This window comes from Bos grunniens, chromosome 14 (assembly GCF_055505025.1).
Source record: "Bos grunniens cultivar Pamir isolate PY7600 chromosome 14, Bosgru_T2T1.0, whole genome shotgun sequence".
Classification (NCBI taxonomy): Eukaryota; Metazoa; Chordata; class Mammalia; order Artiodactyla; family Bovidae; genus Bos; species Bos grunniens.
This window is the reverse complement of record NC_141178.1, coordinates 31,959,868-31,983,399: the sequence shown is the minus strand read 5'-3', so window position 1 is coordinate 31,983,399 and position 23,532 is coordinate 31,959,868. Positions and strand designations below refer to the sequence as shown.

General features: G+C 35.0%; 1 long non-coding RNA gene across 1 annotated transcript in view; it reads right to left on the bottom strand.

The window, feature by feature from the left end:
• Positions 1–210: 210 nt before the first annotated feature.
• Positions 211–23,532, bottom strand: part of LOC147359247 (uncharacterized) — a 157,164-nt gene continuing 133,842 nt past the window's right edge. Inside the window, exon 3 of the long non-coding RNA XR_015140213.1 lies at positions 211–1,234. This is a non-coding gene — a long non-coding RNA (uncharacterized LOC147359247). The remainder of the gene's footprint in view (positions 1,235–23,532) is intronic.

Genomic DNA, 23,532 nt, shown 5'->3' with positions numbered 1-23,532 from the left:
TTAATATTATAAGATATTGGCATTTAAAACCTGTGGAATAGCCTGTGATAAAACATAATGAAAAAAAAATACATATGTATGTGTATATATGCACATGCCTTAGCTATTTATATATATATATAAGTCACTTTGTTGCACAGCAGAAATGAACAACATTGTAAATCAACTATACCTGGTAAAATTTGAAAATCAATAAACAAGACTGTGGAGGATGTTGATATTTTTTATATGTATCAGACAATTAACCCGGCTATATCCAGGTATTAAGTAACATTGACCTTCTGTGGGCTGTAGCTCCGATGACAGTTCAGTTTTCAGTGCTACTTGGACATAATGATTTTATAACAGTTTTTAAAAATATTAAAAATACAATTATCAAGTACAAACTTGCATTTCAAATACTTGAACACATATAAGATCACTTCAATTGAGTCACAAGTGATGGTACAGATATTGGCAATTAGAGTAATGAAGAAAAAAAAAACAGAAAAAATAATTTTTATCATGATACAAACATGACAAAGGTAATAGTCCAGTTCAATAGAAAAATATAAACAATTTGACATAAAGATAGGACAAATGGAACAATTAACTTTGATAAAATAGAGATATTAAGAGAATTCAGATATATAATTATTAATGGATATAATTACGTAATTCATATTCTTAGTAAAATGTGTGGTCACTTGTATAACACAATTCAAAATATTATGGTAAAATCTCAACACTGAAATAATCATTGATAGAATTGTTAATAATTAGTTAAATTGTATTATGATTGAGTTAATAATTAGAAATATTGTGATACTCACTCAGTTCATTTCAGTCGCTCAGTCGTGTCCAACTCTTTGTGACCCCAGGGACTGCAGCACGCCAGGCTTCCCTGTCCATTACCAACTCCCGGAGTTTACTCAAACTCATATCCACTGAGTCGGTGATGCCATCCAAGTATCTCACCCCCTGTTGTCCCCTTCTCCTCCTGCCTTCAATCTTTCCCAGCATCAGGGTCTTTTCCAATGAGTCAGTTCCTTGCATCAGGTGGCCAAAGTATTGTAGTTTCAGCATCAGTCCTTTCCATGAATATTCAGTACTGATCTTCTTTAGGATTGACTGGTTGGATCTCCTTGCAGTCGAAGGGACTCTCAAGAGTCTTCTCCAACACCACAGTTCAAAAGCATCGATTCTTTGGTGCTCAGCTTTCTTTATAGTCCAACTCTCATATCCTTGTTTACACCTTAAAACAAAAATTCTCCATCAACTTAACATTTAAATACAATACTATATTTATACACCATTAACTCAAATATCAACTCTAATATTTTGAATTAATATAATTTTAGCCTAGAAAATTAGCCAAGAGTTTTTTCCCTCTAAACTCCATTTTGGATTTCCAAAATCACCACCTTACTCTACATTACTTTGCAGAGGAGGTGTAAACTGACTAAAATTTTGGAAATAAAACTAATACTTTTATATTATCCTGAATGAGTACGAGATTGCAAAGTGGAAATAGGGTTATGGAAAATCAATAGTACCAGTGCAGTAATACAGGCAAGAAATGAAAAATGGCTCCTTTTCAGGGTGATTTTGGAGGAGGTCATGAGAAGTCACATCCCTAACTTATTTTGAATAGGAGACATAGTCACAAATAAAAATTATATATGAGTTGGTTAGCTCATATGGGTATGAGCATACAAAACTGTCCTGATCATTTGCCCTCAGCCAGTCATTTTTACTGACTGCCTCATAAATCATAAGATCAGTCTGATGCCAAGGTGATAGAGGTGGAGACTCTTTCTGGGCCCAGCAGCTGAGAAGCACTTAAAATTGACCTCCCAGCAATGGACACCAATTTTGAACTATGGTTTGACTACTTGGTGGTAACTACATGGAAACTCTTCCCTCCTAGAATCAATTTGTTCTCACAGAAGCAGACAGAAGCCTTTTTGCCTTTAGGGCTTCAAAAAATTCACTGAATAATAGGGCTGTGAGAAAAAGTCTGAAGTCCTAAATGGAAAGTCTCGGAAAAGGAGTGCAGAAATTTTTAGCATCTTTGAAAAATAATAATTAGCATTTAGGGCCTGTTAGAACAGGGTTTGACCATTTTTTTTCTGTAAAAGATCAGATAATAAATATTATAGTCTTGGTAGGCCAAGAAGCAAAATAGGGGATATGATATAGAGACTTACAGAACATGAGAAGTAATAAATACATAAAAATTATATTAATGAAATTTAAAATACAATAATATTAATAGTAGAGTTTAAAAAATTATATTAAAATCAGAATCAAGCTTTTTTAAGGGTACAAAATTTTTCCAACTGGGGTTCAAAGTCTGTTTTCTTTATCTTCAAAACTGACTGCAAACACTCATCTGCTAATGCTAATCTATAAAGAGATTTTACATATTTCATCTTGAAAAAAGTCTTTTCACACAGATGACATAGGTTACACTCAGAATGTCATAAATCTGTATGTCATAAATCCTCATGACAACTTGTAATGCCATGAGCAGCAGCACAAAGAAAACACCATATATGGTCTCTGTCTCAACTACTCATTTTTGTAGAGTGAGCAAAACCTTTAGGCAGTCTTAAGTGAATAAATGTGTTTGAATTCCAATAAATTTATATTGATGGAACTTTTAATTTAATTTTCATATATCCTAAAACACTTTCTCATTTTGAGTTTTTTTTTCAGTGTTATATAAGAACAACCCTAATGCTTAAGCCAACATAAACGTCTGGGGAAGTGAAAAAGGATGGTGGATCTGACCTGTATGGAGGATTTTACCAAATCCAGCATTAGAGGAAATATTAAAATAGGCACTTGTTGAAAGAGGGTAAAAAATGCCAACAGATGGCTGAGAATCTTGTGCAAAGTGTAAAACATAGCCAGATGCCAGAATGGTCCTGAAGGGAGACACATTTGCAGAATCTAATAGGTTAAGTATATGAGAACACTGGAAAGACACCAGTGAACTAAAGGCTAGCTGATTCTTACTGGAGGTACATGCTGCTGTGTGTGCTCAGTCCTGTCTGACTCTTGCGACCCTATGGGCTGTTGGCTCCTCTGTCCCTGAGATTTACAGGAAGAATATTGGAATGGGTTGTTGTTTCCTTCTCCTTGGGATCTTGCGAACCAAGCAATCAAACCCACGTCTTCTGTCTGTGTCTGCTGTGTTGGCAGCAGATTTGAGCCACTTGGGATGCCCATATTGAAGACACAACACAGCCTCAAATAAGAGTTCTTGACTAGGGTAGCTCCATTAGTCAGCTCTATTTGTGCCTTGTAAAGCATGAATCTTCTTTAGAGGAAAATAACCTCATGAGGTCTCAGAGAGTCAGACATGACTGAGCAACTACAACAAACATCATGTTAGGCTCCTATATATTTTACAAATAATGTCAGTCATCAAATAAAAATTAATAGGCAGGGTACAAAACAATGTTATATTACTGAACATCAATTAAAAAAATGACAAAGGAGATAGGTACTTCAAATATTGGAATTACATGATTAGAACTTTGACTATGATAAATATTTTCTAAAATACAGAAAAAAAATAAAAATAGCTGAAAAGATGGGAAATTTTCTACAGTGAATGAATTTACATTAACAATTATATTAAGAATTGAATTGTGGTAAGTTTTAGTGAAAAATACAATCTATCATGTCGTAGGTTTTACAGAGTAGCTATGCCAGAAAATAGCATTAGTGTACTTGAAGAAGTTTCAGAGAAAACATGAAAACTGGAGTATAGAGACAGAAAATAATAGAGTCAAAGAAAGTTGTACAAATATAGAAGTCAGTAAACAGGTTTAATTCATTTGTTATTGCAGAGATGTGACGTAATTATACTTGGCATCCATGAGCAAGAGAAAAAGAATGAGACAAACAATACTTGAAAAGATACCAGCCAAGAGTTATGCAATCCTGATGAAAGATATAATCCCACACATTCAAGAAGCTCTGTTGAAACCTAAACAACATTGACACAATGAAACCATATGAGGAATATTATTGTAAGATTTATGAAAACCAAAGATTAAGAAAAGAATTGTAAACTAGATTGAAGCAAAAACATAAGATACATTATAAGATACTCTTAAAAGCAGCAACACAAGACACACAACTTCTCAAAAGAAATGAAGGACGTCAGAATATAAGAGAATAACAATTTAAAAATTATAAAGGGAATGCACTATCAATTTTAAATTTTGTATCTAGTAAAAACTAATGTTCAATATGAATAAACTAAAGTTGTTTTGGATATATAAAACTTTTTCAATTCATATGTAGTAATTATGTAGTAATATGTGTAATATATGTAGATAATTATGTAGTAAAAGAAATATTTAAATGACTAGTAAAAGCAGTGAAAGTGACTCTAGGGGAGGAAAATTTAGCAATGAATCTTAGAAAAGGATAAATTATAAATGAAATTCACTAGATAATGACTAAGCAAAATTAGTAATGTATTTAAGATGGATATATAATTGAAATACATCACAACATAAAACGTTGCCAAGATACCTTTGCAAATAATAGGGTTGTAAAGATTGAATTAGAGTGATGAGGAGTAAATTAAGTTGATTATGAACTAACACTCAAAAAAGATGTCCTTTTCATTATAGGGGACTGGAATGCAAAAGTAGGAAGTCAAGAAACATTTGGAGTAACAGGCAAATTTGGTCTTGGAATACGGAATGAAGCAGGGCAAAGAGTGATAGAGTTTTGCCAAGAAAATGCACTGGTCATAACAAACACCCTCTTCCAACAACACGAGAGAAGACTCTATACATGGACATCACCAGATGGTCAACACTGAAATCAGATTGATTATATTCTTTGCAGCCAAGGGTGGAGAAGCTCTATACAGTCAGCAAAAACAAGATGGGGAGCTGACTGTGGCTCAGACCATGAAATCCTTATTGCCAAATTCAGACATAAATTGAAGAAAGTAGGGGAAACCACTACACCATTCAGGTATGACCTAAATCAAATCCCTTATGATTATACAGCGGAAGTGAGAAATAGATTTAAGGGCCTAAATCTGATAGACAGAGTGCCTGATGAGCTATGGAATGAGGTTCGTGACATTGTACAGGAGACAGGGATCAAGACCATCCCCATGGAAAAGAAATGCAAAAAAGCAAAATGGCTGTCTGGGGAGGCCTTACAAATAGCTGTGAAAAGAAGAGAAGAAAAAAGCAAAGGAGAAAAGGAAAGATATAAACATCTGAATGCAGAGTTCCGAAGAATAGCAAGAAGAGATAAGAAAGCATTCTTCAGCGATCAACACAAAGAAATAGAGGAAAACAACACAATGGGAAAGACTAGAGATCTCTTCAAGAAAATCAGAGATACCAAAGGAACATTTCATGCAAAGATGGGCTGGATAAAGGACAGAAATGGTATGGACCTAACAGAAGCAGAAGATATTAAGAAGAGGTGGCAAGAATACACAGAAGAACTGTACAAAAAAGATCTTCACGACCCAGATAATCATGACGGTGTGGTCACTGACCTAGAGCCAGACATCCTGGAATGTGAAGTCAAGTGGGCCTTAGGAAGCATCACTATGAACAAGCTAGTGGAGGTGATGGAATTCCAGTTGAGCTATTCCAAATCCTGAAAGATGATGCTGTGAAAGTGCTGCACTCAATATGCCAGCAAATTTGGAAAACTCAGCAGTGGCCACAGGACTGGAAAAGGTCAGTTTTCATTCCAATCCCAAAGAAAGGCAATGCCAAAGAATGCTCAAACTACCCCACAATTGCACTCATCTCACACGCTAGTAAAGTAATGCTCAAAATTCTCCAAGTCAGGCTTCAGCAATATGCGAACCATGAACTTCCTGATGTTCAAGCTGGTTTTAGAAAAGGAAGAGGAACCAGAGATCAAATTGCCAACATCCGCTGGATCATGGAAGAAGCAAGAGAGTTCCAGAAAAACATCTATTTCTGCTTTATTGACTATGCCAAAACCTTTGACTGCGTGGATCACAATAAACTGTGGGAAATTCTGAAAGAGATGGGAATACCAGACCACCTGATCTGCCTCTTGAGAAATTTGTATACAGGTCAGGAAGCAACAGTTAGAACTGGACATGGAACAACAGACTGGTTCCAAATAGGAAAAAGAGTACGTCAAGGCTATATATTATCACCCTGTTTATTTAACTTATATGCAGAATATCTCATGAGAAACGTCGGACTGGAAGAAGCACAAGCTGGAATCAAGATTGCGGGGAGAAATATCAATAACCTCAGATATGCAGATGACACCACCCTTATGGCAGAAAGTGAAGAGGAACTAAAAAGCCTCTTGATGAAAGTGAAAGTGGAGAGTGAAAAAGTTGGCTTAAAGCTCAACATTCAGAAAACGAAGAACATGGCATCCAGTCCCATCACTTCATGGGAAATAGATGGGGAAACAGTGGGAACAGTGTCAGACTTTATTTTTTGGGGCTCCAAAATCACTGCAGATGGTGACTGCAGCCATGAAATTAAAAGACGCTTACTCCTTGGAAGGAAAGTTATGACCAACCTAGATAGCATGTTCAAAAGCAGAGACATTACTTTGCCAACAAAGGTTTGTCTAGTCAAGGCTATGGTTTTTCCTGTGGTCATTATGGATGTGAGAGTTGGACTGTGAAGAAAGCTGAGCGCCGAAGAATTGATGCTTTTGAACTGTGGTGTTGGAGAAGACTCTTGAGAGTCCCTTGGACTGCAAGGAGATCCAACCAGTCCATTCTGAAGGAGATCAACCCTGGGATTTCTTTGGAAGGAACGATGCTAAAGCTGAAACTCCAGTACTTTGGCCACCTCATGCGAAGAGTTGACTCATTGGAAAACTCTGATGCTGGGAGGGATTGGGGGCAAGAGGAAAAGGAGACGACAGAGGATGAGATGGCTGGATGGCATCACTGACTTGATGGGCGTGAGTCTGAGTGAACTCCAGGAGTTGGTGATGGACAGGGAGGCCTGGCGTGCTGCGATTTATGGGGTGGCAAAGAGTCGGACACGACTGAGTTACTGATCTGATCTGATCTGATTTGATGAATTAATGACTCAGTTTAATTCAAATCAAAACCCCAACAGTCTTATTCTGTGTGTGTGAAACAGACAAGCTGATTTTAAAATTCATGGGAAAATGAAGCCAAGAAAGAGCCAAGAAAATTTTAAGAAAGACTCAAAATAGGAGGACTTAATTTCAAATATGGAGAAGGCAATGGCACCCCACGCCAGTACTCTTGCCTGGAAAATCCCATGGATAGAGGAGCCTGGTGGGCTGCAGTCCATGGGGTCGCTAAGAGTCGGACAAGACTGAGCTACTTCCCTTTCACTTTCCACTTTCATGCATTGGAGAAGGAAATGGCAACCCACTCCAGTGTTCTTGCCTGGAGAATCCCAGGGACGGGGGAGCCTGGTGGGCTTCCGTCTGTGGTGTGGCACAGAGTCGGACACGACTGAAGTGACTTAGCAGCAATTTCAAACAGTGTGTCATATTTCGATGCTCTAGTAAGATAGTGTCACATTAGTACCAAGAAACAAAAAGAACTCAGTGGAATAGAATAATTTTATAGACAGACATTTGTAAAGTTACTTTATTTATAAGGTGAAACTGCAGTACAGAAAAAAGATGCCCATTTTAATAATCACTTTGGGTCAGTTGAATAACATATAGAAAAATAAGAATCTTAAACAATGCCATTTGAATGGTTATTAAATAGTCACATATATATTTATTTATATAAATATATTTTATACATACAGTATATATAGAATATAGTCTTTATGATTACGGATTGAAACTTTCAGTGTAAAGCAACTCAATTTTTTTTTAGTAGAAAATAGGGTGCAAGTTTCACAACCATATTATATGCAAAGGTTTCTACTTTAGGGCATAAAAATTAATGACAATGAAGTGAAAAATATTGAAAATTGGGTTACACAAACATTAACAAATTTTCTTTAAAAAACATGTTTTAGTATCATGAGAATAAATAACTTGGGTATAGAACTTCCTGAACAGCAATAATTAAAGCTAACATCACACTCATTCATGAAAAACAAAGTTTTTTCCCCCAAGATAAGGAATAAAATATGAATGACTGTTTTTTAACCCCTACCATATTGGAAGTCCTAGCCAGAGTGATTAGACAAGAAAAATACATAAAACACATTTAGAAAGGAAGAAGGAAACTATCTCTTATTTGCAAATGATATGATCTGGTGCAAGTTTAACATAAAAAAAATAAGTTTTAACGTTACACAGTTACAGTGAAAAGTCCAAAATGAAAAGTAATAAAAATAAATGTAATTACAACAGTATTCAAAAAATAAAATATTCTGGAATAAATTTAGCCAAGGAAGTGAAAAACTTACAAACGGAAAACTACAAAACATTACTGAGAAAAAATTGTTTAAAAAGTACCAGGTGTTCTAGGATGATGAAAAAATTTTAAAATAGAGAAAACTAGCATTTGTAAAACATTTTGAATGTTCTAAATTCCACTTACGTGTATATGTTAAAAGACTTAATTGCTAAATGGTATGTTATGTGAATTCCACCTCAATCATAAAAAAAGAAATAAAATCAGAATAGTATATAATAGGGAGTGGGGAGCCAGATGGCAGGATAATAAGTAGTGGTACTTTTTGGATACCATTACTGTTTCCATTTCTTGATTTGTGCACTGATTTCAAACATGGTTCACTATTTGAAAATCATTGGGCTATATGCTTATTTTGAATATATACATGTACACAACTATATTTTGTACTTCAAAACATTTAATAACGCAGTTGAATTCTCAAACAACTCAAACAATTTCAAATGTGATTGCATAAAATATCATTCACAATTTCAATGAAAAGAGAAATAAATTACTTAGGAATAAATAAAACATGCTCAAGCCCAGGAGAGAGAAAATAACTGAAAAAATACATGAATGAATCCTAAGATGAGTAGAGTCATATGTCACATTTAGAAGTGGGAATGCTAAGCTACTGCAGTTGTGTCCAACTCTATGTGACCCAGTGGAATGTAGCCTGCCAAGCTCCTTTGTCCATAATATTTTCCATGCAAGAATACTGGAGTGAATTGCCATTTCCTTCTTCAAGGGATCTTCCTGACCCAGGGATTGAACCTTCATCTCTTATGTCTCCTGAATTAGCAGGTGGGTTCTTTACCACCAATGCCATCTTAGAAGTGGGGAATACCATAAATGGTTGATTTGTCCAGTACTGATGCATTAAGTGTAAATCCAGTGAAAATAATATTTTTTTTAAACTTTACAATATTGTGTTAGTTTTGCCAAATATCGAAATGAATCCGCCACAGGTATACATGTGTTCCCCATCCTGAACCCTCCTCCCTCCTCCCTCCCCATACCATCCCTCTGGGTCATCCCAGTGCACCAGCCCCAAGCATCCAGTACCATGCATCCAACCTGGACTGGCGACTCGTTTCATACATGACATTATACATGCTTCAATGTCATTCTCCCAAATCTTCCCACCCTCTCCCTCTCCCACAGAGTCCATAAAACCGTTCTATACATCAGTGTCTCTTTTGCTGTCTCGTACACAGGGTTATTGTTACCATCTTTCTAAATTCCATATATATGCGTTAGTATACTGTATTGGTGTTTTTCTTTCTGGCTTACTATTTTTTTTATAAATTTTGTAAAACAGTTTCAAAGTTTCTACAAAAAACATAGATGACAAATAGCCAAGGGACACTTTAATGAGAACAGTGTGGTAGGCAGAATTCTAAAATGGTCCTTAAATCCTCCTCCTGAGGATGTACATGTACTATATATATATTCCATGGAATTTGTGACATGATTATCTAGTCATTTCTGTGTTTAGGCTGTTGTAATGTTATATGGTCCAGTTTCCTCAGATAAAGGGCAGTTATCTGAAAGGGACTTAACATAATCAGAAGAAGAGATTTAAAGCATGAGAAGGATTTACTGCAAGGGAGATACATTACTAATTTTGAAGATGGAGAGAGTCATGTGACAGAAAAGCAGCTGTTGTCCAGGAGTTGAGAATAAATGGAATATGATGGTTGGCAAAGAATCAGGGGTCTGAGTCCTACAAATTCAAGGAATTGATTCCTGACATGGCATCATGAGTATGCAGGAGGAAACAAGCTCCGGATGGAAAGGCAGTCCAGCCTACATCTGGATGTTAGCTTGGAAGACCTTGAAAAGATAATGAAATGATGCAAAGTCCAGACATCTAATCCATCAGACTCTAAGATAATAAATGGGTGCTTAAGCTGTGAAAATTGTAGCTTTTTAAATGCAGAAATAGGAAACCAACAAAAACAAGAGAGGAATTTGTTCTAACAGGTACCAAATTATAAACCTATCAAAGTTAAACAAAATGAAATTTGTGTCAGAAAAGAAAAGGAGTCTACTGGAACAAAATAAAGATCCCTAAGGAAATCTTTGCACACCGGTAAATTTGATGTTTGACTGAAGTGGAAAGCCAGATCACTGGAGAAATAATGAATTATTCAGTAAATGGTTGTGAACTAATCAGTAATTTGAGTCAAAAAGAAAAAGTACTTAATTCCTCTCTCACATCACACCTATAAATATTCTGGGTTAACATCTTAAATAAAATAAGCAAATCTTAAAATTTTAGTAGTATAGAAAGGATAGTTTTATGTCCTGAGGAATGAATAGATATCTAAAGATATGAAAAACATAATCAATAAAGAACACAATTATAAAGTGGAAAAGCCAGATATTTGAACCAATTATTTTCAAGGCAGATTAAAAACTCCAATTAACATGAATTAAAGATCATTTTGCCGTGGTCTAGAAAAGTAGAAAATATGAGTATATATCATCCAGCAATCTACTCCTAGATATATCTTAAAGAATACATCTCTGACAGGTACACTTGCATATGCATACAAATTTATGGCAGCATTGTTTACAATAATAAAAAATTTAAAATAAACTGACCATCACTCAGCAAAAATAAAGGTCAGTTTCTGTATAAAAATACTAATAATCTTTGAAAGTAAGTGAATTTGAATTCTGTAAATAAACAGGATGGGGCTCACAGTACAATGTCAAATAGTATATCAAGTTATAGAAGAATACATGTAATATACTTTGTTCCATTTAACAAAATTAAAGACAGGCAAGATAACATTTATTGGAAAATACATATACGCTACAAGTATAGAGAAATTCATGACAATAATGAAAATCAATACAGGCCAGTAGTTATTTGTGTAGGGGTGAGGGGGGTTTTTGAGTAATTGGGGTGGGGACAGGAAAGATACCCATGTGGCTAGTTCTCATTACAGTAAATATTATTTTTAATTTCTGAAGGTGAATTATTGGCACATAGATACTTTACATTGTATAAGATGGTATGCCTTACATATTTCATATCTGCAAAATACCATTATTTTTAATAAAAATTTGCATTGCTTTTATCCTATATATCTTTTGGAAAACTGTAAAATTCATTATCTTGTTTAACCATTATAAACTTAGCATGATCCAGTCAGATTTTTTATACTTATTTTTAGATAGAGAAAACATACTTTAAAATGGCAGTAACCAGAAAAATCTTCTGATATCAAAATATACATAAAATTCAACATACTTAACTGCTTCTTTTAAAAGGAAGAAAAATGATTATTGGATGTCTTTGAAATGCCAGTATACTTAAATATTATGTCACTAAATCATGGCAGCAATTCAGTGAACTATTAATAATTATCACTAATCCACTATAAAAGTAAAGAAACTAAGATTTGGAAAAGATGAATCTCTTGCCCCAGAAGTCTTCCCTAGCAGCAAAGCTGTATTTGTTCTCTACATTGTTTGTATGACTACAAACTTTGCATCCATTTTACATATTACTGACTCTCTAAAGATTTTGGCTTCTTGGTTAGTAACTGAATTACTGTATTTCATGAAATAAAAAGTCAATAATTTACTTTTCTGCAAAGAGATAATCTCTGAATCCATTTGTGATTTTTCAAAATTGTCTATTCTCTATATGAAAAGAAAATCATCTGAAATGACCAAATATACTTTTCTATCCTCAAAAATAACACACTTAGTGAATTTTTTTTCCTTCCAATTTTGCTATTTCTTATAGTAACAGTACTTTAACTTTGAAAATTTCCACAGTGAAAGTCATTTCCTCACAGACCATAAATCCACAGGGCTAGAGAGTGATTCAATTTTCTTATTTATGCAACATCACGCTCCATGCTGAGCACTGGCTACTCTCTTGGTTCCATAATACTGCATACAAGCCCTAAGCTTCAATTCCTTGAAAGTTAGACCTTTCATGTCATATTTAGTAATTGACCGAACTACTATAAAAAGAATGTTTTAAATCATTTGCATTCTAGTTAAATTAAGGCCGTCCAACACCTCAGTCTGTTGACCTTCATTCTCGCTCACTGCGTAGCTCTTTCCTTGCTTTTGGAAGGAATGGAGCAGAGAAAAATCAGTCATTATTTCGACTTCAGCTATTCAACTCTGTGCCCTAATCCTTCTAAGCCTGCATTCAGGAGCTCCCTGGAAATTAAAAAAAAAAAAAAAAAATCTTCTGAACTAAAGAATTCAAATTCTAACATCATAGCCTCCTTGAAATGCTGGAGAAACAGAAAAGACCTCCCTCAAATTATTGCCTACTGTTCCAGATATTCAAAGATTATAGTGATAAGAAAAATTCTTCTAAATGGTTACCAAGATTTCGAATTGGTGGTATTTTTCACAAGATATATATTTTTCCTAGTTCATTATCTATATTCCTTAATGCATTCTGTCATTTTGTTCCTCTATATGGAACATTTATTCAAATTATAAGAGAACATTCTACTAACAGCTTTTTACAATGTATTTTTACAAACCAACAACAATGAATATGAAGCAACTGTATGATAGTGTAAATCATGATACATCCCCTATCATTTCTATATGTGTATAAGGGGCAAAATGTGAATATAGTGTTTTCTCTAACCTCTGTGCAAAGTCAAAGGTCAATTTATTACTTTTAAACATTTAACACTATCCTGCAATTAGATACTAAGAGAATAAACTATATAATTTATAGTTCTGTTCCTCCACACAAAAGATGACCACTTCACACAACTGCTTAATATACACTATTATTGTTTTGTAAAAATACATGGCAACCTCTCAGTTTACATTATCATAACCATAACTTCCACTGGATAAAGAGGGATAGGGCTCAGTATAGCAAATAGGCAAATTCAATTCAGTTTTCCTGTTCCTAAAGATAAAATCTCAACAATTTGAGATTGACCATAAAGCATCCCTCTCTTTTTTGTTTTCTTCTATCTTATTATTTTCTGTTTTGCCTTTTCTTCCAATGGCTCCCTACAATCTCCCAAATTAGCAGCCAACAGTAAGTATAGGCTCATTAACTATATATTTAAATACATTTGTTCATGTGAGAGTCTAGTAATATAATGACAAAGAATTAAAAATAAAACACCTCTTCTTCTCTCTACTAACTGAGAAAGTTTAAACTGTATAAAATCTAGGGTAACATTGCACATATCTTACTGAGGATTCAAACAAATTGACTTTTTTTAAAACAATGTGAGCTGTATTCTGAAAGGAAAAACAAACCACTTAAAGTCATTAGTATTATCAAAAATAATTAATGAAACAGATTTATGGGACAATGGGAAAGCTAATATTCTAAATATTGATATTTTATAACTAAGCTATATATTGATTATTTTCTGCACATTTTTAAAATCACAACTATGACTACTAGGACATTTCAATGGAAAACATAAGGACAAAGGTCTACCTGGTATGAAAAAAAGTTATGAATATCTATCAAATGCTTATTCCGATTAACTTGGCATTTATAAAGGTGAACTGTAGAGTTTTTCCTATGTCTCTCAATGTGGGCCTTGGGCCTAAACTCTCTTTTCAGAATAATCTCCTATTCCTAAATTTAAGCCACCATTAATGGTCCTTTATGGAAAGCGGTGAATGAATGGATTGCATAGAAATGTAGCGACTAAATAACATATTGTAAAACTCTGTTAATGTTACACAGAGGTGTAGGAAAAGGAGACATATACCATGGAAGGAGAGCCTATTCTTACAACCCATAATAGAAATTAATGTCTCTATGATAAAAGCAATATTGCTTCTTGACTAGTTGAAAAATTAGAAGAGTAAATTTTCCTTAGTTTAATTATGAAATGAAGTATTTGAAATATTTTCAATATTGTCCCTATATCAAAATACTTTCTAAAATGTAAAAGAACATAACTGAAAAAAGCAATCTTGAATTTGTGCATTATCATAGTTTAGTTAAATAACATCAATCTTCCAACAATACTATTTAAATTTCAGTCACTCAACTATGTTAATTGTAAGTAATTACACAAAGACAAACTTTTCTACTAGCTTTTTTGGCCACAGATCACTAGGAATATAACAGATGTGAGTCATGTTCAGTGATCAGTTACAGCTGTTCTTTAGAAGTCTGTCCGTGATTGTTCACTGTTTAGTTATTTGAAGTCTTCTCAGCAAAACACTAAGAGGAAATTTGCTAGAATTTAGAAAGTGATGGTCAGATGATGATGAGGCTACTGAAATGGATATTTTAATGGTTAAATAGTAAGTAATGGCATATTCTAGAGTATGACCAGATAAGAGGTAGGTGGAGTTGGGTGGAAAATAAGATTTTAGAGAAAAGTTTAGAGAAGTAAGGGGCTTTACCAGGTGTAGATGAGTTATCTCTGGAGATACTGAATACACTCTTAACAATAATTGGAAATGTGGTGAAGAGAACTGCAGTCAGTTGAATGCTAAAATAGAAAAATTAAAAGGTATGATCCAGTAAAGCTAAAGAAGTATGTGTATTGAATTTATTAATAAGATGATCAGCTACTTTGATAATCTAATTTCTACTATTTTCTTCTTAACTAAACTTTTCATCTCTTTGTATAGCAGAGACATTGCTTTGCCAACAAAGGTCCATCTAGTCAAGGCTATGGTTTTTCCAGTGGTCATGTATGGATGTGAGAGTTGGATTGTGAAGAAAGCTGAGCACTGAAGAATTGATACTTTTGAACTGTGGTGTTGGAGAAGACTCTTGAGAGTCCCTTGGACTGCAAGGAGATCCAACAAGTCCATTCTGAAGGAGATCAGCCCTGGGATTTCTTTGGAAGGAATGATGCTAAAGCTGAAATTCCAGTACTTTGGCCACCTCATGTGAAGAGTTGACTCACTGGAAAAGACTCTGATGCTGGGAGGGACTAGGGGCAGGAGGAGAAGGGGACGACAGAGGATGAGATGGCTGGATGGCATCACTGACTCGATGGACATGAGTCTGAGTGAACTCCAGGAGTTGGTGATGGACAGGGAGGCCTGGCGTGCTGCGATTCATGGGGTCACAAAGAATTGGACATGACTGAGCGACTGAACTGAACTGATAGTAAATTACTGGTTTTTCAAGTAATCATGTATGGATGTGAGAACTGGACCATAAAGAAGGCTGAGCATCAAAGAATTGATGCCTTTGAACTGTAGTGCTAGAGAAGGCTCTAGAGAATCCCTTGGACAGCAAGGAGACCAAACCAGTCAATCCTAAAGGAAATCAACTCTGAATTGATTGGAAGGACTGATGATGAAGCTCCAATACTTTGGACACCTGACACTAAGAGCCAACCCATTGGAAAAGACCCTGATGGTGGTAAAGATTGACTGCAGGAGGAGAAGGGGGTGAGAAAGGATGAGATGGTTGGATAGTATCACTGACTCAATGGGCATGAGTTTCAGCAAACCCCAGGAGATAGCAAAAAATAGGGAAACCTGGTGTACTAAAGTGCATGGGATGTCAGACTCGGACACAACTTAGCAACTGAACAACAACAGTAACAAAAGTCAATTATCCAAAGCTGTGTCAGGAAGTTGTAGAGTGTTATCTTTGCAGGTATAAGCTGAGGTCAGTGGACCACCATTACATTTTTTGTTCAGTGTTCAAGTAAGATAAAAACTGTGTTGGGAAAAAATGAAAGCTATTTAACAAGAAATTAATACTATATGAAACAGGTTTATTTCAACTGAAATAAATCCTTCACATTTAATGTTTGGTTTTTAATAAAGCTTAAAAATTTCCCTATGAAATAGGATCATAATAATTTAAGAAGAACAAATAACATTGCAATGTATTTTTAGAAGCAATCAGGAAATTCTAGGTTGCAACTATTATGAGTAAGAAGCATTACTTCAAAAGAATAGAGAAAATGGAAAAAAATGTCAAAAAATATAAAATGCAATCTTAATTCACATAACCTAGTGAAAGGCATTTGAAGAATAAACACAATTTCTCTTGTTGTGAATAACTGAACTCCAGGTAATTCAAAGGAGTTTCATTGCATTTTCACAGTATTATTCTTTTAAACCATTTTCTAAGTAAGAGCAGGGTGCCTAATAAAAATATGCTTTAAGTCAAAGCTTATTTGAATACAATTTACTCTCTGATGTTCCAGATATATTTGAGGACTTGCATGCTCATTTGCTCAGTCATGTCCAACTATTTATGACCACAAGAACTGTAGCCCACCTGGCTCCTCTGTCCATGGAATTTTCCAGGCAAGACTACTGGAGTCAGTTGTCATATCCTACCCCAGGGGATTTTCCTGACCCAGGGATCAAACCTGAGTCTCCTGAATCTCCTGCATTGACAGGCAGATTCTTCACTACTTGCCACCTGAGGACTTAGACATAACTAAAAACTTTATTAAATGTATCATTTACCATTGTGTCGGGAATAGGAAGGGCTATGTGGGCTCTGCAGAACCTAGGTTGTAAGATTCTTATAATAACCTTTCCTGTAGGCAACTGGTCAAAGGACTGAACAGTAGCTGCCAGAATCAAACGTTTTGTTTGTCCTTTTGATTTTTTTTTCTCTTTTTCAATCAGTTATTTTGTATCATATACTAATCAATGGAAAATATCAATCTAGTGATTTTTAAGGATATTTCTTTGTCATTTGTTATATGATGGCTTCTATCTGCACACTAGTTAATAACGTAGAAAGTGCAAAATCTAAATATTAAAATCCTTAATTCTTAGTTATTAATATATATATACATTTATTTCAACAAAATATCTCAAAGGATGAAACTGGAACAAAATGAAGTGGCAGTTCTGTGAGATTTTACAGAACACACAATTCCCATTTTATTTTGGATGTTTTATCTATATTTCAGTAACATACAGAGTTTAAGAGCTAAAACCCTGGGGATTTAAATACAAAAACCAATGCTTTGAATTTTATTTTAGGAGAAAAGTGGTAGTAAGTAAAGTTCCTGAGGGTAGAATAGCAAATTGAACATTCATTCTCTTCATTAGAATAAGACCAATAATAAAATAGCACAACTATAGCTTTTTATCATACTTCACATTTTAAAGGATTTCTTATGAAATAAATTTTGTAAAGAAAATGTTTTGGCATAAGACGTAGCCATTGACTTAACTCAGTGGAGTACTTTGTCTAGCTGTTCTTTTTTAAGTGTTTATGTATCAGATGTAACATTTAGTAATACTACAAAATGCATTCTGTGTCACATATTTGCAAATTTACTGAAATAACAATATTTACTGCTTTTATTGAACAATTTATCTATTTTAAACTAAAGCCAAACTTTAGGACTCCAGGATTTGTGTATGTACTAAAAATACTTCTAATTAACATGAAAACACAAATCATATTAGATCAGGATTCCCCCTTATCCAATATGACCTCACTCAACTAATTGCATTTACAATGACCCTATTTCCAGATAAGATCATGTTCCATATTCAGTGTTTCTGATATTCATTTCAATATTCTTTCTACTGATGACATTATTTGTTTATCAAGGTAGCTGAGGGTTTCATAAGATGTATGTTATACATATCTTAATACATTAAGTATATAAGTGGTTAGAATATATACAGATACATGTTGTGTATATATATATAGTCATGTTTTTGTACACATAACACAGATGTGCATATGATTTGTTTAGGAATTTGAAGTGGAAGAGAATAAGACAAGCCTGCTCCATTGCCTTACCCATCTTTTCTGTCTTGTCAGTATTAGTGCCTCATATATCTTTCATTTTACTTATTTAACAAATAAAATACACTTAGTCGTTCATGTACTTAATAGCAGTAACTATAAAATAGAGATTTAACAATCAAAAAATGAACACAAGATCAAAACAGACTTTTCTTCAAATAAGACATATAGATGGCCAAAAACAAAACAAAACAAAAACAAAACAGGAAAGGACACTCAGCATCACTATTTATCAGAGAAATGCAAATCAAAAAACTGCAGTGAAGTAATACCTGAGACTGGTAAGAATGGCCATCATCAAAAAAAAATCTACAAACAATAAATGTTGGAGAGGCTGTGGAGAAAAAGGCACCCTCCTACACTGTTTGTGGGAATGTAAATTGGTACAACCACTATGGAGAACAGTATGGGGTTTCCTTAAAAAACTGAAAACAGAACTAGCATATGATACAGCAATTCCACTCCTTAGCATATATCCAGAGAAAATCATAATTTGAAAAGGTATGTGTACCCCAAAATTCATTGCAGCACTATTTACAATAGCCAGGACATGGAACCTAAATGTCCATTGGCAGAGGAATGGATAAAGCTGTGGTACATATATACAATGGAATATTACTCAGCCATGAAAATGTAATAATGCCATGTGGCAACATGGACGGACTTAGAGATTATCATATCAAGTGAAATAAGTTGGACAAGACAATATAAATATCATATGACATCACTCAGGTGGGATCTAATTTTTTTAAATGATATAAATGAACTTATTTACAAAATAGAAATAGACTGCCAGATTTTGAAAACAAACTTATAGTTACCAAACGGGAAATACAGTGGAGAAGGATAAATAAGGAGTTTGTGATTAGCATGCATACACTACTACATATAAAATAGAGAACCAACAAAGACCTACTGTATAGCACTGGGGACTGACTCTTCTCAATCTTCTATAATAACCTATATGGGTAAAGAATCTGAGAAATAATGAATAAACATATATGTATATATATATTTTTTAATTTATATTTTTTTAAAAAAGAAATTTTAAAACTTTCAAATGATTAATAAATATCCAGCTCTATCAATGTCTACCAAAGTGGATGACACGTAGCAGACACTGCAGAGGATTTTTGAAACATATTTAATAACAAAATTAATCAGGTAATTTTGAATTAGTTCAACTATAGTTTAATAAGTATTAGTTGGTGTCTATAGTAGAAATCTCAATTTCTTAAAGGGAATTTAATTCACAGCTTAATTCTTACAGTCTATTATAGTCCTACCCAATATATATGCATCAAATTTCAATATTAATGCAAAACAATTCAATAGATGTTAGTTGATCAATCAGTTAAACCATTTGAAGAAATAATAGCTTATTCCAAATATGCACTGAAATAATTACTCCCATTTGAATTTTATAAGCTGTAATTTCCATGTTAGCTTTTGAATATTATAGAAAGTTTATTTTAATAAACACAAAAACAAGACTCTTGTATAAGTAATCAATATTAGATTTAAAATATTTCAGCTTTTCCTTGATTCATATATTTAAGGGTATTTAGGAAAAGGGCAAAGCATCAATTAGCAAAGGGCTGCACAGCTTGTAAAATATTTTTTAAAAGCTACTGAGAGTTCCAGCCTCCATAAAGAAAGCCAATTCAATGTTAATGAAGCCATTCCTAAGAAAGGCCTAGGGAATACAGCAGAGAAGAAAGCACAGAAAAAAAAAAAAAAAAAGAATATGACTTGCCAAATTAGTAGCTTAATCACTGGAATAGGTAACTAATCTCCTATTGGACCAGAAATACCACCGGATAGGACAAGCTCACGAAGAAATAGCTTTCTGCAATCTGTTTTTTTCCTCCTTAAAAGAAAAGACAACCAAAATAAAAGCCTAACTGGAATTCATCTAAGACACTTTATCATCCTCCATGCTGCATTTAATAGCAAGCACTGTCTGCAAAATCTCTAGGCTGCATCATCTGTGTATACATCTATGTCAGGCCTGATGCCAAAGGAAACAGCTGAGGCAATTTTGGAGGCCTTTTAGCAAGCATGCAGCTAACTTAGAATTATGCCATAGACCCGAGTCCAAAGAGATAATAACTTGTTACTTTAAAAGCCAGAAGTCATTTTGATAGGTTTGTTGAAATCTTGTATATGATTTTGGAAAGAGGGCAGTGCTAGTCTTCAGACGACAAAGAAAAGAGGTAAATTAAAACAGAAAATCTTGACAATAATTATCTCCATTATAGTTAAAGATTTGAAACACTTATGTGGGCTTGTGCTTTACATTTCTACTGTCATTCTTTAAAAAGATAACTTGCTAATTGTCTGCTCTCTCAGGGCAATGGTTTTCTATCTCGCTCCTGAAGCACTGTTGGGTCTCTAGAGGAAGAAGTAAGATGTGGATATAGTGCCAGGCTTCAATCAAATCCACTCCCATTCAATAAGAATAACTTCAACTTCATCACACATTGAGTTACTTCATCTGATAATAGACTTTACAGATACAAAGAAGTTTGGAATTTGGCTAGTGTATACAATTATTAATGACTAGGATTTATATAGTTTATATATATTTATAAATCTAAGAAATAGATTTAAGGGACTAGATCTGATAGAGTGCCTGATGAACTATGAAAGGAGGTTCGTGACACTGTACAGGAGACAGGGATCAAGACCATCCCCATGGAAAAGAAATGCAAAAAAAGCAAAATGGCTGTCTGGGGAGGCCTTACAAATAGCTATGAAATGAAGAGAAGTGAAAAGCAAAGGAGAAAAAGAAAGATATAAGCATCTGAATGCAGAGTTCCAAAGAACAGCAAGGAGAGATAAGAAAGCCTTCCTCCGCGATCAATGCAAAGAAATAGAGGAAAACATCAGAATGGGAAAGACTAGAGATTTCTTCAAGAAAATTAAAGATACCAAGGGAACATTTCATGCAAAGATGGGCTTGATAAAGGACAGAAATGGTATGGACCTAACAAGCAGATGATATTAAGAAGAGGTGGCAAGAATACACAGAAGAATTATACAAGAAAGATCTTCACAATCCAGATAATCATGATGGTGTGATCATTCACCTAGAGCCAGTCATCCTGGAACGTGAAGTCAAGTGAGCCTTAGAAAGCATAACTATGAACAAAGCTAGTGGAGGTGATGGAATGCCAGTTGAGCTATTTCAAATCCTGAAAGATGATGCTTTGAAAGTGCTGCACTGCATATGCCAGCAAATTTGGAAAACTCAGCAGTGGCCACAGGACTGGAAAGGGTCAGTTTTCATTTCAATACCAAAAAGACAAGGCCAAAGAATGCTCAAACTACCGCACAATTGCACTCATCTCACATGCTAGCAAAGTTAATGCTCAAAATCCTCTAACCAGACTTCAATAGTATGTGAACCGTGAACTTCCAGATGTTCAAGCTAGATTTAGAAAAGGCAGAGGAACCAGGGATCAAATTGTCAACATCTGTTGGATCATCAAAAAAGCAAGAGAGTTCCAGAAAAGCATTTACTTCTGCTTACTGACTATGCCAAAGCCTTTGACTGTGTCAATCACAACAAACTGTGGAAAATTCTGAAAGAGATGGGAATACCAGACCACCTGATCTGCCTCTTGAGAAACCTATATGCAGGTCAGGAAGCAACAGTTAGAACTGGACATGGAACAACAGACTGGTTCCAAATAGGAAAAGGAGTACGTCAAGGCTGTATATTGTCACCTGCTTATTCAACTTATACACAGACTACATCATGAGAAACGCCGGACTGGAAGAAACACAAGCGGGAATCAAGATTGCCGGGAGAAATATCAATAACCTCAGATATGTAGATGATACCACCCTTATGGCAGAAAGTGAAGAGGAACTAAAAAGCCTCTTGATGAAAGGGAAAGAGGAGAGGGAAAAAGTTGTCTTAAAGCTCAACATTCAGAAAATGAAGATCGTGGCATCTGGTCCCATCACTTCATGGGAAATAGATGGGGAAATAGTGGAAACAGTGTCAGACTTTATTTTTCTGGGCTCCAAAATCACTGCAAATGGGGATTGCAGCCATGAAATGAAAAGACGCTTACTCCTTGGAAGGAAATTTATGACCAACCTAGATAGCATATTCAAAAGCAGAGACATTACTTTGCCAACAAAGGTTCGTCTAGTCAAGGCTATGGTTTTTCCTGTGGTCATGTATGGATGTGAGAGTTGGTCTGTGAAGAAGGCTGAGCGCCAAAGAATTGATGCTTTTAAACTGTGGTGTTGGAGAAAACTCTTGAGAGTCCCTTGGACTGCAAGGAGATCCAACCAGTCCATTCTAAAGGAGATCAGCCCTGGGATTTCTTTGGAAGGAATAATGCTAAAGCTGAAACTCCAGTACTTTGGCCACCTCATGCGAAGAGTTGACTCATTGGAAAAGACTCTGATGCTGGGAGGGATTGGGGGCAAGAGGAGAAGGGGATGACAGAGGATGAGATGGCTGGATGGCATTCCTGACTCAATGGACATGAGTTTGAGTGAACTCCGGGGGTTGGTGATGGACAGGGAGGCCTGCGTGCTGCGTGCTGCGGTTCATGGGATCGCAAAGAGTTGGAGGTGACTGAGTGACTGAACTGAACTGAAGATTTATATACCCACACTGTGTATTAGGTTAAGTGCTTTCTATACACTGAATGTTTAAATCTTTCTTGCAAATCTTAATATTAATATGCCCAATTAGCAAATCAGGACACTTTATATAGAAAGATTAAATAACTTGGCCAAGGTCATAAAGCTACTAAGTGTTATAGAGTGATTATATCTAGATATATATTACTTTAACAAATTGTCTCATAAAAATTCAGACTTTTGTGAGGCTACAATAACAAACCATTAGAGACTGAGTGACTTGTAAACAACAGAAATTTACCCCTCACATTTCTGGAAAGCTGAGATGAGGATGTCAGTATGGTTGGGTTCCGATGAGAAGCTCTTCTGATTTGCAAGGGGCCAGTCTCTCCTTGTATCCTCACATGACAGAAAGAGGACTAGAGAGCTCTCTGGACTCTTTTATAAGGGTACAATCGGGGCTCTGCCCTCATGATCTAATTAATTTCAAATGTCCCTGCTTCCTGAAACCATTACATGGGAGGTTTGGAAGTCAACATAAGAATTTGGGGAAGGAAATGCACATTCAGCCCCAAAAAATTTAAAATCAGCTGTGATATTTGTTCTTCTAGTTTTGTTGCTGCTGCTGACAATGTCTTTCCCCTAAGTAGTTACTTTTCTGTGTTGTAAACACAAAGTCCTGGGTCACTTTTGTTTCTCAATTAATGCTCTACCAACCCCCAATGAGATTATTTAATACTTGCTGAGTATTTGGTCATTTCAGACATATCATTAATTACAATGAATAAATCTGTTATAACCC